We start from the raw sequence: 15,535 nt of genomic DNA, 5'->3' as shown, positions 1-15,535 counted from the left end.
TTGGAGACGAAAGAAAAGATGCACCTGAATCCAAAATCCAGGATTCAATCGAACTGTCCACGCTAAGGATTATAGCATCCCCAATGTCTTCTGCTGAATTTATAGAATCATCACATCTCCAGATTTGTGATTCTGCTTTCTCTTTGGTCTTGTACAACCTGTCCGAAAGTGACCTTTTTCTCCACAATTCCAACACGTTACGTTTGGTCAATTTGGAGATTTTTCTCGGTTCTTTGATTTTGATCGCCCTTTGTTTGGGCCCTTCGGTTTACTTCTTCCCCTTCGATCAACACTGAGAGCATTGCCTGGTGAATCTCCAGTTTCCCGTTTGCAAATACTATCGCTGAGAACTACATCTCAAATTTCATAAAACCTCAGTTTATCAGATCTTCGGGAACTGCTAGTTGCGGCAACAACAGTATCCCATGACTCGGGTAAGGATGACATCAAAATCAACGCTTTCATTTCATCTTCGAAATTAATTTCAACCGAACTCAGTTGACTTAGGATCATATTGAATTCATTTATATGATCAGCAACAGGTCCACCTTCAGACATCTGTAGATTGAACAATCTCCTTATCAAATACACCTTGTTCATAGCCGATGGTTTTTCATACATATTTGACAGCGCCTTCAATAGATCTGACGTTGTCTTCTACTTGATAATGTTGAACGCCACGTTTCTAGATAGCATCAACCGAATCAGCCCCAAGGCTTGTCGATCCTTGAGCTTCAACTGTTCCATGGTCATGGATTCCGACTTCACTCCCAACAGAGGTTCGTGAAGATCTTTCTGGTACAGATCATCTTCAATCTGCATCATCCAGAAACCGAAATCGGATCCATCGAACTTCTCAATTCCAATCTTTGAACTTTCCATCTTCACAGATCGTGGTGAATTTCGCCTAGCTCTAATACCAGTTGTTGGGACCGCACAACAACGCACACGCTCGATCTAGATGAACACAAAGAACATAATAGAGAAAAGTGCAAGGAGAACTCTGGCTAAAAGAATTTTTCTATTGATGACTTCACAGTATTTAGTGTTCGATGCTTTTTGACTTAACCCTAGGGTTCTATTTAAAGTGAACTTGTGATAATTTTTGTCAAATTATATATTTGAATACCTAATACATTAAGATATAATATCTTATTTCAATAATATTAAAATGTCGTAGAATATCATAATATATGTTTAATTAATATGAATCTCATTCAAATTTCAAATATATATTTTTATTTAATGTTTATGATACACATCAATTATTTTAATATTTAACATATCAAATACGCTAATATGTTTTGATATTATACTTCAAGACTATAGGAACTTGCTCAGAGGACATGAGAGTTACATTGGCCTACAATGCATCTCATGGACGATGCAAAACTATGGTGGCGCTTGAAGGTGAATTGTATAAAAAACTTGTCATGCACCAAAAAATCATGGGAAGACCATTGATGGAATTGACGCTCCCCTGTATGGGTTTCCAATCAAAGACCTAATGTTTGATGTTGACTCTTTTGAATAAAGAGCCACATGATCAAACAACAAGAAACGTGGCGGTATCTCTGAGAACTCTATCACACACATAAAAAAAAACGTGTCGAAGAGTTAGACATTACACAGAAGATCTGGCTTTCATCGAGGAGACCCGAGTTTGATTCTCGAAAATGAAATTTTATGTTCTTATTTCGTTTATTTTATAGTTTCATCTTTTGTCACCAATTATATTTAAACTTTACCTAGGTTTGAGAAGCACTATAATGGATGAGTTCAATAGTATCTTAAATTCAAAAAACTTTTATGAACTTGGTTTGAGAGGCACTATAGTGGTCAAGTTCAATAGTATCTTAGATTAAAAAGACTTTTATGAACTTTGAACCTTTAATAGTGTTATGTCATAGATATTTGGTTCAATTTAAACAAGTGAGGTTGAGGTCATTCAAATGGTTAATGTGATAATCCGGTCATTTTCAAGGTCTCTTTTGTTGAACGCCATCATTGGTGAGATGACTGAGATGAGCACCAGAGTGAGTTTGACAAGGAGGGTCGTAGAGAACCACACCCCGAGCCAAGCTCATGTTGGGCTTAACAAACTAAAAATCCAAAAACACAAACCCTTAAATGGAACCAGGATGCTAAGGAATTAAAAAACTTTATTTTTGACGTAGAACAATACTTGAAGGTTACAGGAACTTGCTCATAGAACCTAAGAGTTACGTTGGCCACAATGCATCTCATGGACGGTGGCGCTCGAAGGTGGATGATATAAAAAATGGGTCATGCACCATAAACTCATGGGAAGACCGTTGATGGAATCGATGCAATCGACGCTCCCCTTCATGGGTTGCCAATTAAAGACCTGACGTTTGATGTTGACTCTTTTGAAGAAAAAGCCACACGATCGAACACCTCGAAATGTCGCGGTAGCTCTAAGAACTCTATCATACGACCTGAGAGTTGAGGGCTACAGGAACTTTCTCATACGACCTGAGAGTTACGTTAGCCGCAATGCATCTCATGGACGATGCAAAACTATGGTAGTTCTCGAAGGTGAATGGTATAAAAAATGGGTCATGAACCATAAACTCATGGGAAGATCGTTGATGGAATCGATGCAATCGACACTCCCCTGGATGGGTTGCCAATCAAAGACCTAACATTTTATATTGACTCTTTTGAAGAAAGAGCCACACAATCGAACAGCTTGAAACGTCGCGGTAGCCCTGAGAACTCTAACACACACAGGGAAGGGTGTGTTGAAGAGTTAGACATTAAGCAAAAGATCATGCTAAAACTCTTCAGCGATATGAGAAAAGACTTCAGGACATCTACACCAAAAATCCATTGTTGTCCAGCGGTAAGGATATCTGGCTTTCACCCAGGAGACCCGGGTTCGATTCTTGGCAATGAAATATTATTTTCTTATTTCATTTTATTTTACAGTTTCTATCTTAGACTAAAAAGACTTTTATGAACTTCGTACCTTTGTTAGAAGTTATGTTATAGATATTTTGTTTAATTTTAAATGGTTAATGCGATAATCCAGTCGTTTTCGAGGTCTCTCTTGTTGAACGACATCATGGTTGAGATGAGCAGGTAATTCAAATGGTTAATGCGATAATCCAGTCATTTTCGAGGTCTCTCTTGTTGAACGACGTCATGGTTGAGATGAGCAGGTGATTCAAATGGTTAATGCGATAATCCAGTCGTTTTCGAGGTATCTCTTGTTGAATGACATCGTGGTTGATGAGCACCCGAGTGAGTTTGACAAGTTGGGCTGTAGAGAACCACACCTCAAGCCACGTTCATGTGGGCTTAAGAAACTTAAAATCCAAGAACACAACCCCTTAAATGGAAACCGGGATGCTAAGGAATTAAAAAGCTTTATTTTTGACGTAGAAAAATACTTGAAGGTTACAAGAACTTACTCATAGGACCTAAGAGTTACGTTGGTCGCAATGCATCTCATGGACGATGCAAAACTATGGTGGCGCTAGAAGGTGAATGGTATAAAAAATGGGTCATGCACCATAAACTCATGGGAAGACTGTTGATAGAATCGATGCAATCGACGCTTCTTCTTATACAAAATTTGGATCAACCAAGAGATAAAGCTAGAATTAGATTATGGAACCTTTTTCTAAATCGAGTAACTCCACAATCGAACTTCATCGAGGCTTGATTGAATGACTCAGATGCAATCTACCACAAGAATTGCATAAAACTTAGAAATGACAAAGATATGCTCGAATTTCTACATGAGGGGTCATCTCAACTTGAGAGATCAATTTCATTGATCACAAATATGCTTTTACATAATAATGTGTGGGTATTTATAGTCTCCCCACAAAAGAAGTTAGTGGCCGTGATTTAATCTCGATCCCTTTAGATCTCCACAGAAGACGAAGTCAATTTGAGCATTACAAACTTTATGAAATTAAAATAAGAAATAAAGTTTTCTAACCACTCATGAAATGATGCTTGCAACTTCATCCGCTACTTCAACCATGCAAATATTTACTTTTGAATCTCCAAATGGTCTTGACTCAAACGACTCAACTTGTCACACATGAAATGATGGTTGAACCTAGCCTATCCAATTTTGTAGATGAAGTATGAATGCTTGTTGAATCTTCTTGGCCTTGGGTTGTGTAATAGGTCTAGTTGGAACACCGTGATTCTTATCATCATCCCCCTATTCAAAAGGATTTTTCCTCGAATCAGAAAAATCATCACCTACATCAAAAGGACTCAACTCAGCAACATTGAAAGTAGAATGTACACTGTGATTCTTATCATCATCCCCCTCTTTAGGATTCGTCCTCGAATAAGAAAAATCATCACCTACATTAGAAGGACTCAACTTAGCAACATTGAAAGTAGAATGTATTGACAATTCTAAGGGAAGATCAATTTTATTGTTCCATGCAATAAAATGAGTCATTTTACTAAATGTCTTATAGAGCATTTATAGTCAAATAAAGAATTAGGAATCCACGCTATCTACAAACGCACTCCCAATTGAGCTATCCACGCTAACGTTAAAATGAAAATTCATCAGTAAAATTATTTACGCTAACTCATTGAAATTTTAAAAAGAAATCATCTTTAAATTTAGATAAGATAGTAAGTTATATTACTTGAATCAGGTGTGGTGAAGGTCCAACAACAACCTGACCTTCAAATCTTCAATATTAAGCTCTCCCAACTAAGCTATCCCCTATAACATTGAAAATGAAAATTCCGAAATTTTAAAAAGAAATAATCACTAAATGTAGATTAAATAGTCAAGTAATTTTAAAAAGAAATAATCACTAATTTTAGATTGAATATTTAGGTTATGCAAGTTAGTCAACTTGAATTAGGTGCGGTGAACGTGGATCAAACACGTGACTTTCAGATCTTTAGTGATGCTCTAACGTGACTTTCAGATCTTCAGTGACGCTCTCCAAACTGAGCTATCCCCGCTAACATTAAAAATAAAAATTCATCGGTTAAGATGTTTTCACTACTTCATTGAGATTTTAAAAAGAAATAATCACTAATTTTAGATTGAATAGCCAGGTTATGCAACTTAGTCAACTTGAACGCTCTCCAAACTGAGCTATCCTCGCTAACATTAAAAATAAAAATTCATCGGGTAACAAGATATTTTCACTACTTCATTGAGATTTTAAAAAGAAATAATCACTAATTTTAGATTGAATAGCGAGGTTATACAACTTAGTCAACTTGAATCAGGTGTAGTGAACGTGGATCAAACACGTGACCTAATCACTAATTTTAGATTGAATATTTAGGTTATGCAAGTTAGTCAACTTGAATTAGGTGCGGTGAACGTGGATCAACCACGTGACTTTCAGATCTTTAGTAATGCTCTCACTTGACTTTCAGATCTTCAGTGACGCTCTCCAAACTGAGCTATCCCCACTAACATTAAAAATAAAAATTCATCGGTTAAGATATTTTCACTACTTCATTGAGATTTTAAATAGAAATAATCACTAATTTTAGATTTTATAGCCACGTTATGCAACATAGTCAACTTGAACGCTCTCCAAACTGAGCTATCCCCGCTAACATTAAAAATAAAAATTCATCGGTTAATAAGATATTTTCACTACTTCATTGAGATTTTAAAAAGAAATAATCACTAATTTTAGATTGAATAGCCAGGTTATGCAACTTAGTCAACTTGAATGAGGTGCAGTGAACGTGGATCAAACACGTGACCTTGAGATCTTTAGTGACGCTCTCCCAACGAAGCTATCCCGGCTAACATTAAAAATGAAAACTCATTAGTAAAGTATTTAGCTAATTCATTGATATTTTAGGAAATAATCACTAATTTTAAATTGAATAGTCACGAGTGAAGTTATGTGACTTGAATCAGGTGCGGTGAACGTGGATCGAACACGTGACCTTCACATTTTCAGTCTGACGCTCTCAAAACTAAGTTATCTTCGCTAATATTTGAAAAAAAAAATCCTAAGTAAAGGTATTTCCGCTAATTCATTATATTTTAAAAAGAAATAATCACTAATTTTAGATTGAATAAAGTTATGCAACTTAATGAACTTATTCAACGTAAACCAAGTGCGGTGAACGTGGATTAAACATGTAACCTTCAGATATTCAGTCCGAACTAAGCTATCCCCGCTAACACTAAAAATCAAAATTCATGTGTAAAGGTATTTCTGCTAATTCATTATTCGTTGAAATTTTAAAAATAAATAATAACTAGTTTATTTTTTATGCAACGTAAACCAAGTGCGGTGAACGTGGATTAAACATGTAACCTTCCGATATTCAGTCCGAACTAAGCTATCCCCGCTAATATTAAAAATCAAAATTCATGTGTAAAGGTATTTCCGCTAATTCATTATTCATTGAAATTTTAAAAATAAATAATAACTAGTTTATTTTTTATTGAATAGTCAGCTTATGCAAATGGAAACAGGTGCAGTGAACGTGGAGATTAAACGCGACCTTCAAATCTTAAGTTTGACACTCTCCCAACTGAGGTATCCCCGCTAACATTAAAAATAAAAATTCATAAAACTATAAGGTGCAATGGATGCAAATTGAACACAAGACCTTCCAATACTCAATCGGATGCTCTCCCAACTAAGCCATCCTAGATAACATAAAAAATAAATAATCACATGTTTTAGATTGAATAGTAAAGATATGCAACTTAGTCAACTTATGCCAGTTGGATAAAAAACGTGACAGATCTTCTGCTAATTCATTGAGATTTTAAAAAGAAATAATCGATCTTCTGCTAATTCATTGAGATTGAGATTTTAAAAAGAAATAATCGCTAATGCAGTGAACGTGGATCAAACGTTACCTTTAAATCTTCCTTCTACTAATTCATTGAGATTGAGATTTTAAAAAGAAATAATCGCTAATGCAGTGAAAGTGGATCAAACGTTACCTTTAAATCTTTAATATGTCGCTCTCCCTGAGCTATCCACGCTAATATTAAAATTAAAAATTCAAAAAGAAATAATCGCTAATGCAGTGAACGTGGATCAAACGTTACCTTTAAATCTTCAATATGATGCTCTTCCTGAGCTATCCACGCTAATATTAAAATTAAAAATTCAAAAAGAAATAATCGCTAATGCAGTGAACGTGGATCAAACGTTACCTTTAAATCTTCAATATGACACTCTCCCTGAGCTATCCACGCTAATATTAAAATTAAAAATTCAAAAAGAAATAATTGCTAATGCAATGAACGTGGATCAAGCGTTACCTTTAAATCTTCAATATGACGCTCTCCCTGAGCTATCCACGCTAATATTAAAATTGAAAATTCATAAGTAAAGGTATTTCCACTAATTCATTATATTTTAAACATAAATAATCACTAATTTTTGAAAGAATAGTCAAATTATACAACATGAACAAAGTGCGGTGAACGTGGATTGAACACGTGACTTTCACAGATCTTCAGTCTGACGCTCTCCCAACTGAGCTATCCCTGCAATCATTGGAAATGAAAATTCATCAGTAAAGGTATTTTCGCCGATTCATTGAGATTTTAAAAAGAAATAATGACTAATTTTTTATTGAATAGTCAGGTTATGCAAAAAGAAACAGGTGCGGTGAACGTGGAGATCGAACACGTGACCTTCAAATCTTAAATCTAACGTTCTCCAAACTGAGCTATCTTTGCTAACATTAAAAATGAAAGTTTTTAAGTTTTAAGTAAAGGTATTTCCACTAATTAATTGAAATGTTAGAAAGAAATAATCACTAATTTTAGATTGAATAGTCAAATTATGCACCGTGAACCATGTGTGGTGAACATGGATCGAACATGAGACCTTCAGATCTTCAATCTAGCGTTATCTCAACTGAGCTATTCACACTAACATTAAAAATGAAAATTCATCAGTAAAGGTATTTTCGCTAATTCATTGAAATTTTAAATAGAAATAATCACTAATTTTTAATAAGATATTCAAGTTATCCAACTTGTATAAGGTGCGGTGAACTAGAACACGTTAGGAATTTCCGATAATTCATTGAGATTTCAGAAAGGAATAATGTCTAATTTTAGATTGAATAGTTGGGTTATGCAACTAGAATCAGGTGCGGTGAACGTGGAGATCAAACACGTGACCTTAAAATCTTCAGTCTGAAGCTCTCCCAACAGAGTTATCCCTGCTAATATTATAAATGAAAATTCATAAGTAAAGGTATTTCCGCTAATTCATTATATTTAAAAAAGAAATAATCACTAATTTTAGATTGAATAAGCAAGTTATGTTTTTAGATTGTATAGTCAGGTAATAAACTTGTATTAGGTGCGTTGAACGTGGATAAAACACGTGTGACCTTTAAATCTTCAGTCTAACAATCTCCTAACTGAGATACTCTTGCTAACATTAAAAATGAATATTTATCAGTAAAGGTATTGGGTACGCTTCTGCTAATTCATTGAGATTTTAAAATGAATAATTACCTACCCCTTATGAAATTCACTTATAGTAATACTTGCCAAGCCACCATACAAATGGCCACATACGAGGTTCTTTATGGACGAAGATTTTGATCCCTTATCTTTTGTGAAGAAGGTGGGCAAACGACAACTATTGGGCCACAGTTGGTGCAAAGTACCACGCCGCAGTCCAAAAGATTATAGCTAGGATACAAACCACACAAAGCTGAGAGAAAAGCTATGCAGACCTAAGGCGCAAGAACATGGAATTGTAGGCAGGGGATCATATATTCCTAAAGGTAGCACCCCATGAGAGGGGTGCTCAGGTAGGGTAAAAAGGGGAAGCTAAGCCCTAGGTTTATCCGTCCCTTTGAGATATTAGAAAGGATTGGATCTGTGGCCTATAGAATCGGGCAATGCCCAAACTTGTCTGCAGTACATAATATCTTTCATGTATCCAAACTACGGAAGTATACCCTAGATCGTTCGCACGTACTGGCTCATGAAACTCTCTTCTTGAGAGATGACCTAACGTATAAAGAAGACCCGATTCAAATAATAGACAAGAAAGTCAAATGATTGAGAAACAAGGAAATCTCTCTTGTTAAGGTCATATGGAAGAATCATAGAGTAAAAGAAGCCACTTGGGAAACAGAAAGCAAATAAGAACCTTGTACCTTGACCTATTTTAGAATAAACACTTTCGATGACTGAAAGTTTTCAAAGGAGAGGAGAATTTGCAACACACAAGGTCTCCAATAAGAGACAGTGTATAATCCCTACTAGGTTGTATCTAGAAGTAAAGAACAAGTAAAATTGAAAAAATATTGAGAAAACTGTACTTTTTCTAATTTGTATAAACTTCCCGAATCATTAAATTTTTTATAGAATAAGAATTACAAGTTGCTTAAAAAAGGAAGGCTCCGATCGGAGAAGACTTTTCTAGTAGAAGATTCAAAAAAATCAAGAATGAAATTATAGAAATTCTAGACGTTTCATTGATAGTGGAAAATCCGTCTATAAATTATGAATAAGGGTAGACTATTAGGGGCAAGAAGCAAGCTTAATCGAGTACCCAATCGAGAGATACAAGTTTTTTGTTTTGGGGTATCGTGTTCATGGGTTTACCTAGAATTCGAGAACTATAGTCCACTATTCATGTCCAAACTTGTTCCTGCATCTTCTAAATAAGTTTACCCATAAGTTTGGTGAAGGAAAGAGGTCCTCAAAGTGCTAGTAGGTTTTCACACGAATTAGTCCACGTTAGGTTACCCTTTAATGTTTTCCTAAGCTAAAACCTCAACTCCTAAAGCCTAATCCATTACATTATGTATAAACCTAGGTTCATCAATAATCCATGTATCAAGTACCTAGAACTATGTGAATAACATGCTAAATAAGTTGCTAGGATCCATACCCATAAGTAACCATTATCTGCATTACGATGTGTACTAAAAGGCTCCTATTCCTCTTTAGGTAGGATGTCGTACAATATGTACCAGGAGCTTAATGTTATGATAGGCCTACCTTTCCCATCAGCTAAACGAGATGCCCTGCACCACGATTTACCAGTAGGATTACATGATTATGACGACACCACTCATGTGTTCATGGGGAGAAAATTGAAGGTTATTTTAGCGGAAGGTTTTCAGGATCAGTATATGATACATGACACGATGACCTCTAAGTTCTAAGATCCTGAAAACATAACAAGAAGTAATATCCTAGCTTAAGGTCGCGATTAAGCACCTACGAGTAGGCTACTTACTAAGTTTTACTCACTCCATGTTTATCATTTTTTTTCAAGTAACTAAGAGTTGGTCGTGGATGAGAGTGGACTTTGGAGTGTGGTCCATGGACTAACCTCTATTTTTAAAGTATTTTTTGTTCTTCTCTAGATTCAAAATAAGTGGAAAATGATAAAAAAGCGATGAGGAATTTGTAGAAAAATTATGGATTTTTCGAGAAAAATAATAATAAAATATTCGGAAAGTGGCAAATTACACAAATACCCTAGAAGAATGGATAATTACAGAAATGCCACTCTAATTAGAATCAGAGCATCTACCGTGACCATCCGAGCAAAATCCTTCGAACACAAATTTCAACTGTCGGATCTCCTCTAAAATTTGATATGATCTAGAACGAACACACATGGATCATCACATCCAATGACTAGTATTCAAAGCCAAGGTCGGTAAGGCTATGATCGGAGTTGATATCTCTAAAAAATTATCCAGAAAGTTCGATCTCTAAATAACGAAGATTCTAGAGCTCTCAATGTCTGTTTAAGCTCCTCCTATAAAGTCTGAAGTAGGAGCAACAATACGGAATAAGAATCGAGAAAGGTCGATCCCCCAATCGAAGGCAATAAGCGTTTAGATTGTGGGTCTCTTACTCTCAGATTTCTTCCAAATTCGAGAGAAATCCTCCACCATTTCTCTTCAAACTTCTAAATAACGAAGAATCTGGAGCTCTCAATGTCGGTTTAAGCTCCTCCTATAAAATCTTAAGTAGGAGCAACAATACGGAATAAGAATCGAGAAAGGTTGATCCCCCAATCGAGGGCAATAAGCGTTTAGATTATAGGTCTCCTACTCTCAGATTTCTTCCAAATTTGAGAACAATCCTCCACCATTTCTCTTCAAACTTATTCCTACCGTTTCTAAACAAGATTACCCACAAGTTCTATGAAGGAATATAGTGCTGAAAGAGCCTAGAAACCATTCCTCCAATTCAATCAACCATTGAAGAACTTCAAGAAAAACTTGAAAATCCAATCTAAGGATACATGATGATTCGTCGAGCAAGAATGATTCCAATCAGTTTCTACACCTCCAAGGAATGCTTCCATAGAAGACCACAAAGAAAAGTAACCTCGAGAGCGTGTCGAATTGAAGGAAATAGGTTTCGAAATTAAATTGGGGATAAGAGTCGAATTCCTATCTACGATCTCTTTTCCTTCAAATTAAGGATCCTCTAGCTTCAGAGGAAGAAGTTGAGTAAACTTGATGAAGGAATCGAGAGAGGAAACATCGTAAAACAAGCTACCCAAGAGATCGAAAAATCTGGCGTTTCGAGTGAGTTGCATACTGAGAACGATTTTTGAAAATTAACATCTTACATTCAAAGACATTCCTCCAAACCAATTCCTTTAGCCTGAAGAAAGGATATGGAAGAGGTTCGATAAAGAAATAGGGCCTTGAAACCCCTAGAATCGGCTACCCAATAAGAAATCCTTTGTTTTATCTCCAGCGATAAATCAGATTTTGGATGAACTTTGGAAGCGAATATCTTAGGCTACGATCCACGAGAAGGTATCAAATCAATCACTAGCCCTTCCTTGTAATACCCATCTTTAAGTTTCACGAAGAAATCGAGGAGAGAAACGCTGTAAATGTGGCTGTACAGGCCGAGTTTCAGATGGCGGCGACGCGAAAAATGCGCATCTTCTTCCTGTTCAGAGGAAGAAAACGATGATATGGCCAGTTCAACTGAACTGTCCAAGTCAACTCAAAATTTGACCTTTTCTCGGGTTTTCTCAATTTTAACCCCATTCCAGACCGATTCTCATAGAAAATCTTATGGTTTCAGAAACTAGACACAATAAGGAGTACGTGGAAGGAAATTTTGAAGTAATTTAGATATTGGAAGCTCAAGAATGGACGTCCCAAACGTCGATGACGAGGCAAGTAGCCACCTTGGACTTTTTGTTAAGAAACACTTGTAGAAATCGCTTGGATTTTCATATGAACCCTAAACCAAGTATGAATTAAGGATATATGAAAGAAAAACCCAAAGAACCGTGAGTGAAGACCCTGAACTGATCAAATAGCTCTAGATTTAAGTAACGTTAAAATAACCCACTATATGAGCTCCGCTGCCTATCAAATTTTAATACAGAGCATATTATAGTATGTTGAGGTCAGAAGTGAAATTTGGTGGTCATTGGATAAGGATAAGTAGGTAAACGAAGAAACGGTGTAAAATGACCATAGTGCCCCTAAGGTAATTTACCTTCGGTTCATGACCTAGATGACCTTCAAATGCTATGAAATTCATCAGTAGATCTTATTTTATGAAATGTTACATGAATCCTTATCCCAAGAGGTTATATAACGTAATGAAGTTTGGGAGTTATTGGAAAACTTTAGTTAGCGAAACTAAGATATGGGATAAAATGCTCATCACGATCCATATGACCTTTGCCATGAAGCACGATGTTTATAAGTTTTGTAGTCAATGTTGCCAATGTTTGCTGCACACAAAAAAAAGATAGGGATGTTAAATTTTTAAGCCACTTTTGGAATATTAAGTCATAAATTGGGTAAAGAAAATTTATTATTTTAAAGAAAATTTCTTTCTCCATCTTATTCCTAAAAACTTTGCAACTAAATTCATATGATGCCAAGAAACAAATTTTTTACTGCAAGAAGTAAAATATGCAACTTTAACTAAAATTTCATCTAAACAAATTTTATTGCCATACAACATAGATGACAATTATAGCCTTCAAACAAAAACTAGAATAGTTGTGGTGAACGGGATAGAAACTCTAGTGTTCATCCATAATATACAACCACTACCTAAATTATGACCTAAAAATTTGAAAACATAAGTTGGAGTTGAAAATTACATAAAACAATCCCCTAAATTCAAGAACTCTGTCCAATTAGTAAATCCTAAAGATAGTAGCTAACATAGAGTAATTGAAGCTCCACATGAAGTAATTTAAAGTTCCAGTTACTTAACTAAAGTTTATCTTGTCTTTAATGAAGCATGAGTTGCACTTATGTTCATGAAATGTTTATAGACTCCAACTATTAGTACTATTAATGCAATTATATTTCATATGAGTTTGTCATAAATCAAACTATGGTACATTCAATACAACTTTATTTTCTTGTCATACGAAGCAAAATAGAAGAATTAAATCAAACAAACTGATGAACTGAGCCGAATAAATCCAACCCAACCCAAACTGATTAGTTTGATTCATTTGGTGGGTTGTAGTTTATTTGATAACACTTGCATATTAGAACAATTCAATATTACAAGCCTTACTTACAAGTAAAATACTAGACCATCAACTTTTTGTTTTATAGTCCAACAACAGCTCAAGAAAATAGATTTCAAACTTGAGAGAAAAAAATATATTGAGTAGGAGTTAAAAATGTTGCATTGTTTTTTGAAAGGTCATTTGGTCTAGTGGTATGATTCTCGCTTAGGGTGCAAGAGGTCCCAAGTTTAATTCTCGAAATGCCCCTATTTTTATTAATATCATTTACTTGTGTACTCCACGATATATATCTCAACCTGTGTATTATCATTTAATGATAATGCTCTTTTAATATCATTTACTTGCGTAATATATGTCTCAAATGTAACTATCAAACTAAAACTTACACGAGAAAATAAAAAAGAAAATAAAAAATAAAAAATAAGAACTCCAAAATAACTTCTATTCTTTTTTCTTCTCTCTAGTAATTCTATTCTTTTTTCTTCTATCCCTACCGTAATTAACTTCTAGAAAATAAAAATAACTTCTATTATTTTTTCTTCTCTCTACAGTAATTAACTTCTATTCTTTAATTAACTTCTATTCTTTAATGAACTTTTATTCTTTAAATAACTTCTATTCTTTTTTCTTCTCTCTACAACACTAATTATCGCAAACCCTATGTCAATAATTTAACAGCGGTCTAGATCTAAAAGATATAATAATAATTGCTCATGGATTTAATTAACAAAGAAAATAAATGAAATAATGATGATACATTCCATAAACAACTTAATATATAGTCATTAATAAGGGCATTTGGTCTAGTGGTATGATTCTTGCTTTGGGTGCAAGAGGTCTCGAGTTCGATTCTCAAAATGCCCCTCCAAAAGAAAAAAAGCACATTTTTGAAAGAAAAAAAAAACAAAAAAAACAAAATAGTTATCAATGGGGCCCAACCCAAAGGAATGCGTGGCAAAAAACTACAATTTTGAAAGACAAAAAAAATAAAATAGTTATCAATGGGACAAAAAAATGGGGCCTAACCCAAAGGAATGTGTGGCAATGCACCTTCAACTTCTATAAATTTTTCATATATTGAGGCACGGAAAATATATAGACTAGCAACTAAGAATTATAAATCTACTACAAAGGCATTTGGCATTTGGTCTAAGTGGTATGATTATCATTTTGGGTGTGAGAGTTCTCAAGTTCGATTCTCAAAATGCCCCCAACAATATTATATCAAAATGAATTATGCAAGATAATATGATTTAAAATGTTGTTTTTAAACATTGAACCAAGAAGATGAGAATGCAGAATGAAACATATTCTTGGAAGGGACGGACTTCAAAAAGAGCATTACAGAAATTGTTCTATTGTATTCTTTCTAGGAACTTTTCATTATGTTGTCCGCTTCGTCAAATAGATCATCTGTTGTCACAATCCTTTTAAAGAAGATGCGCTCAAATAACCGATAAAGAAGTTTCAAAGAGCCATAGGTTCGAATCCTGTCACCTTGATGTGGTATTCTCAGGGGCCGAAGTGCAAAGCCCCGTAGTCTATCCGTTGTCAGGAAGGCAGGCATGTTGTCCGCTGTCGTCACATAGGTCATCTGTCGTCACAATCCTTTTAAGAAAGATGCGCCCAAATAACCGATGAAGAAGTTTCAGAGAGCCATAGGTTCGAATCCTGTCACCTTGATGTGGTATATTCTCAGGGGCCGAAGTGTAAAGCCCCGTAGTCCATCCGTGTTCAGGAAGGCAGACATGTTGTCTGCTGTCGTCACATAGGTCATCTGTCGTCACAATCCTTTTAAGAAAGATGCGCCCAAATAACCGATGAAGAAGTTTCAAAGAGTCATAGGTTCGAATCCTATCACCTTGATGTGGTATTCTCAAGGGCCAACGTGCAAAGCCCCGTAGTCTATCTGTGGTCAGGAAGGCAGGCATGTTTTCCGCTGTCGTCACAATCTATTTAAGAAAGATGAGCCAAAATAACCGATGAAGAAGTTTCAGAGAGCCATATGTTCGAATCCTGTCACCTTGATGTGGTATTCTAAGGGGCCGAAG

General features: G+C 35.3%; 1 non-coding gene across 1 annotated transcript; it reads left to right on the top strand.

The window, feature by feature from the left end:
• The first annotated feature begins 14,276 nt into the window (after positions 1 to 14,276).
• TRNAP-UGG (transfer RNA proline (anticodon UGG)) lies at positions 14,277 to 14,348 on the top strand. The gene has a single exon. It is a non-coding gene; the product is annotated as a tRNA-Pro (tRNA).
• Positions 14,349 to 15,535: the final 1,187 nt, after the last annotated feature.

This window comes from Cucurbita pepo, chromosome 10, assembly GCF_057944985.1.
Source record: "Cucurbita pepo subsp. pepo isolate OVF chromosome 10, ASM5794498v1, whole genome shotgun sequence".
Lineage (NCBI taxonomy): Eukaryota > Viridiplantae > Streptophyta > Magnoliopsida > Cucurbitales > Cucurbitaceae > Cucurbita > Cucurbita pepo.
Note: the sequence above shows the minus strand (reverse complement) of the source record. Positions and strands in the feature narration are given on the sequence as shown.